Below are 5,948 nucleotides of genomic sequence, written 5' to 3'. Positions count from 1 at the left end.
GCTGTGTCTGTTTATTTATGCTGCTCCTCTCAAAGCACATGTTCAAGAGTAACAGAACACTGTCCCCACCCCAGCCTGATTCCTGCCTTACCCAGGAAGAGGGTGACCGGCCCCAGTACCCAGGGTGGCACGACTGGACCATAAGTGGACACTGAACTCCATCAGGCTCTCCCTGGGTAGGAGCAGCTTTGTGTCACCAAAGAAAGTGAGGGCCACTCTCCCCGGGGGTGGGGCTGCAGCCCAGTTTCACATGTGAGGAGGCCTAATCAGGAGTTTCAATTCCAGATGGTGCTGGGTCCAGCCCTAAAACATGGCCTGCTGGCTGGGGAGTGGGAACACTCAGAGAAAAGGGAGATCTGGGCCTGGGAAGATTCTGGGGCGGGGGTGAGCGGAAGTTCACATGAGTGGGTCTATAGCCCGCTCCGGGCATCGTCTAGACTTAGCGTGCATTCACTCCCCCATCACATATTCCAGCACACACCCTGTCCTAGGCAGTAAGAGCTGGAGAGTTGGTGATAAGCGAGACAGACACATTTCCTGCCCTCACACGTCAGTAAGCGAATGAGATCATGTCAGCTGGTGTCAACTGACAGAAAGTAAAAGGCAGTGGTGAGAGAGTGTCTGGCCGTGCTCCCGTGGACTGCGTGATCAGAGACAGCCTCATGGAGGCCTGGGCCACGTGAGAGGATGCTGGGTGCAGGGAGAAGCAAGTGCAAACACAGACTGGGAACAAGCTTGGAGCGTCTGCAGAGCCGAAGGAGATTGTTCCCTGGAGGATGGTGAGAGGGGAAGAGTGAGGGAGACAAGACTCAGGAGCCAGGCAGGGCCAGAGTGCATCCAGCACTATAGGCCATGGACAGGAGTTTAGAATTTTTTCTAAGTGAAACAGGCATTTGGAAGGTTTCAAGCAGGATATCTATACCTTATTTCTATATTCATACTGACCTTATCTCCACTCTTCCCAGTCTCAAAATGGATATTCTGCTCATTGTGTAGATGAACAGACTGGGATGTTTTAGGTGTTGGAGACAGTAGGAGGTACAGCTCAGATGCAGGGCCTGCCTTTCCTCCTGTCCACCCTACACTATGCCATTATCTTTTTTTTTTTTTTTTTTTTTTTGAGATGGAGTCTCGCTCTGTCACCCAGGCTAGAATGCAGTGGCGCAGTCTCGGCTGTCTGCAAGCTCCGCCTCCTGGGTTCACACCACTCTCCTGCCTCGGCCTCCTGAGTAGCTGGAACTACAGGCGCCTGCCACCACACCCGGCTAATTTTTATAATTTTAGTAGAGGCGGAGTTTCACCGTGTTAGCCAGGATGGTCTGGATCTCCTGACCTTGTGATCGGCCTGCCTCAGCCTCCCAAAGTGCTGGGATTACAGGCGTGAGCCACCGCGCCCGGCCTACCCTACGCCATTTCTAACCCTGTGTGTTCGTGCCAGGTTCCAGCTGCTGCCTGATAAAATACTGGACAGAGAGACACACAGTCTGTATCATCTGCAAAGGAGGGGGTGGCTACCTGCTCCTCTTCCTCAAGTGGGCAGCTCTGGCGGAATTTAAGGAGTAACCAAAAGGCTATGAACCAGCTAGGAAGATACCCAGGGCTGGGCCCATGGTAGGTCCCTGGGCATTAAATGCACACGTCTTTACATGTGGACGTTTCTGTCCTGCATTCCTTGGAAGCTCTAAGAGAAATAGAGTAAAACGTCCCAAGGAAAGGAAGATTAGACACGAGGTGATGCCAGTCACTTCTAGAGGCCCAGATCTGTCGTCCACTGTGACCGCTCTTGCCAGAGGTCATGCCTGCACCAGGTTCCATGGGAATTGGCCTGGACACACTTAGCTGTGGTAGAGAATCAGGGTCAGGAGCTGTCAGTCCCCCTTTAGGAGGATGCATCCTTCTCTCTTGATAAAGATGAGACCAACTCAGATAAGCTTGAAAGGACTTCCTGCGTATGTGAGTATACCCTGTTATGGGGAGTATAACACACCTGCTAGGCAGGGCTTAGGGCGGGGACAAAGCGTGTGTGATACGTTCCTCTCCTGTAGATTAATACAAATTAGGGGCCGGGCGCGGTGGCTCAAGCCTGTAATCCCAGCACTTTGGGAGGCCGAGGTGGGCGGATCACAAGGTCAGGAGATCGAGACCACAGTGAAACCCCGTCTCTACTAAAAATACAAAAAAAAAAAAAAAAAAAAAAAAAATTAGCCGGGCGCGGTGGCGGGCGCCTGTAGTCCCAGCTACTCAGGAGGCTGAGGCAAGAGAATGGCGGGAACCCGGGAGGCGGAGCTTGCAGTGAGCCGAGATCGCGCCACTGCACTCCAGCCTGGGCAACAGCGTGAGACTCTGTCTCAAAAAAAAAAAAAAAAAAAAAAAATACAAATTAGGTTAAAATAAACATGATGGCAAAGTCACAAAAGTGCTAAGAGGCATGAATACAGGGAGATGGGTCAGCAGGGAAGTTTGGGATGATACACAAGGGCCTTGGATGTATCCCTGCTCCTCCCGGCTGCTTCTCCTCTCCCACTTCTCCTCCTTTGCTTGAGTCCTTGTCTAACTGTGGGGACTGCCAGAACTGTCAGCTTCAATGGTCCTGCTCATGAAGCAGGAGGCTGAGTTTTAGAACTGGGGACAAGGGATCCTAGAAAGAGGGTGAGAAGGAAAGCGGGTGGCTCTCTACGATTCCCCAAGATAGGTAGCTTTGTAAGTCTTTCCCCAGAGTGGGATTGCCTAGAGACTTAAAACTGTAAAGCAAATTTGGTGAACACTAGGGAAAGGATGGGCATCAGGAAAAGAGAACCGCACAATGGCCTTTGACAAGGAGCTTGGTTCGTCCACTGGGCTGAACCGCTCGATAACCCCGTCCTGGAATCCCAGTGCAGCTCTCTTGGGAAGCCCTAAGTCATATTTACTTACCATGAAAAATCAATTTCATTGTTAAATATTTTACCCCAGGCACAGAAGAATCCATAGTTAACATAATGTCTAGTGAGTCCTCTTTCACCCTCCACCCTGATTTCTCAAATGCATTTCTTGGCTCTCTGTCATTTGAGAGCGTGAGTATCCACATGCACCCCCTGCTCTGGTCCCAAATTCTCAGCAAGAGCGACACACCTCCAGTCTTCCAACAGAAATCAGCTTGGGTTCCAGAAATGAACCTACTGAGGAAGAAGACAGTATGTTTATTTTCTGTAAACTTGCAGACTCTATCAGCAATTTGATCTGGCTCCATTACTCTGAGTTTTTAAGGATCACTGGGCCTGGGCTGGGCGCGGTGGCTCGCTCCTGTAATCCCAGCACTTTGGGAGGCCAAGGCCAATGGATTCCTTTAGCTCAGGAGTTTGAGATCAGCCTGGGCAACAAGGTGAAACCTTGTCTCTATTTTAAAAAAATAAATAAATAAATAAAAAAAGCAGACCCCAGTGGCACTGCCTTTTCTATTAAATGCAAACATGCTAAAGGGATAGAAAACTTCCCTTTGTGTGAGTCCAAACTATCCACAGTGTTTTTTATTTTTTATTTTATTTTTTGAGATGGAGTCTTGTTCTGTCACCCAGGCTGGGGTGCAATGGTGTCATCTCAGCTCACTGCAACCTCTGCCTCCCAGGTTCAAGTGAGTCTCCTGCCTCAGCCTCCCAAGTAGCTGGGATTACAGGCGCGCACCACCACAACTGGCTAATTTTTGTATTTTTCATAGAGACGGGGTTTCACCATGTTGGTCAGGCTGGTCTCAAACCTGGCCAGACTTCAGGTGATCTGCCCACCTTGGCCTCCCAAAGAGCTGGGATTACAGGCGTGAGCCACTGTGCCCGGCCCACAATTTTTTTAAAGTACCATAATTAACTTTTCAAAAGATTTCGTGGCAAATTTATGTTGGCCACTTTAGGGATGAGTGAGTGGGGCAAAAGGAGAGGATACTGAGACTGAGAGAAATTAAATGTCATAGTGTGTAGGGCAGCCTTCTTCCCTCATGCATTGGAATCCTTAAGAGTTCAGGTGAGTCCTCACATAGCCATTCTTTTTTCATGAATATGCAGTATGGAACCCCTCATGGGAACTTCTATACACTGCATTTGGACCTTAGAAACTAAAGCCTCCAGTGTGAGGCTGCTTGTTAAGCTCATGGTCAGTGAGACAGAACACGGTGTTACCGAGCACGCTCCATGGTCTTGCAGTAGGGGGAAATAAAAACACAGAAAATGATTTTCCTTATAAATTGCAACACAAAAATCACTAGTAAAATGTTGATAAACAGAATCCATACCATACTGAAAAGATATATCACAAGCCTGGGCGACGTAATGAGATCCTGTCTCTAAAAACATCAAAACCAAACAACTTAGCTGGGCGTGGTGGCACACACCTGTGGTCCCAGCTACTTGGGAAGCTGAGGCAGGTGGATTGCTTGAGCCCAGGAGTTTGAGGCCAGGCAGGGCAACATAGTGAGACCACAATTCTGAAAGAAAAAATCTACGGCATAACTAAGAAGGATTTATTCTAGGAATTCAACCAGGGTTCAGTATTAGAAACTTCATCTGTTTCTCCAGATGTCTTAGCAACTTGGAGAGACACTAGAGAAACTGATTAAGGTCAAGAATAAGGCGAGGATTAAGGATGCATAGTATTGCTACTACTGTTTCAACTGCACTGGAAATATGAGCTAATGCAATTAGGGAAGGAAAAATAACTAAAAGAATAATTAGAAATGAAGATGAAAAACTATCTCTGATGATATGATGGAACATGGAAAATCCTGCAGAATTAATGGTAAGACTAATTTAAACAAAATGGAGCCTTCAGGCCGGGTGTGGTGGTTCATGCCTGTAATCCCAGCACTTTCGGAGGCTGAGGCAGGCAGATCACTTGAGGTCAGCAGTTTGACACCAGTCTGGCCAACATGGTGAAACCCCATCTCTATCAAAAAGATAAAAAATCAGCCGGGTGTGGTGGCACACACCTGTAATCCCACGTACTCGGGAGGCTGAGGCAGGAGAATCATTTGAACCCTAGAGGCAGAGGTTGCAGTGAGCTGAGATCACGCCACTGCACTCCAGCCTGGGCGACAGAGCAAGACTCTGTTAAAAAAAAAAAAAAAAAAAGTAGCCTTCATCTTATAAACATACAAGCAGTCAGGATAGGATATAGTGGAAGAGAAAAAGAAAAAACCTCTATTAACAATAGCAATGAAGTAGTTAGGTACTTAGCAATAACAATCTAGGACATGTTAGAAGCCTTTATGAGAAAAATTTTAAACTCAAAGACACAAAAGTAGATGAGCAAATTTAATGACATTTCTTATATCTCTCAACAAAATAAACATGTTATTTTCCCTCAATTAATAAACGTAATGCAACCTAATAAGAATGCCCATAACCGTTTCTTAAAACCCTTCATTTCGAAATAAGGATAGATCCACAGGAAGTTGCAAAAATAGTAGAGAGAGGTTGAGAGTACTCTTAACCCAGTTTTCTCTAATGACTACATTTTTACAGAATATCAAAACCAGGAAAGTAACATTGACACAAAGTGTGTGTGTACCTCTATGAAGTTTTATGAAGTACAGAGAGGTTGAGAGTACCCTTAACTTAATTAACCCAGTTTAAATGTTTGTATGGAATATCTTTTTTTCAGTTTTATTATCAACCTTTTTATATCATTATATTCAAAATTTCTTAGGAAATACTTTTTTTTTTTTTTTTTTGTCAAGGCCTCACTCTCTTGCCCAGCCAGGAGTGCAGCGGCACAATCAGATCACTGAAGCCTTGAACTCCTGGCCTCAAGCAATCCTCCTGCCTCATTCTCCTAAGTAGCTGGGGCTACAGGTGTGTGCTACCACACCAGGCTAAATTAAAAAAAAAAAAATTGGCCAGGCGCGGTGGCTCACCCCTGCAATCCCAGCACTTTGGGAGGCCAAGGCGGGCGCATCATGAGGTCAGGAGACCATCCTGGCT

Source organism: Macaca fascicularis, chromosome 10 (assembly GCF_037993035.2).
Source record: "Macaca fascicularis isolate 582-1 chromosome 10, T2T-MFA8v1.1".
Taxonomy (NCBI): Eukaryota; Metazoa; Chordata; class Mammalia; order Primates; family Cercopithecidae; genus Macaca; species Macaca fascicularis.
This window is presented reverse-complemented; position numbering follows the sequence as displayed.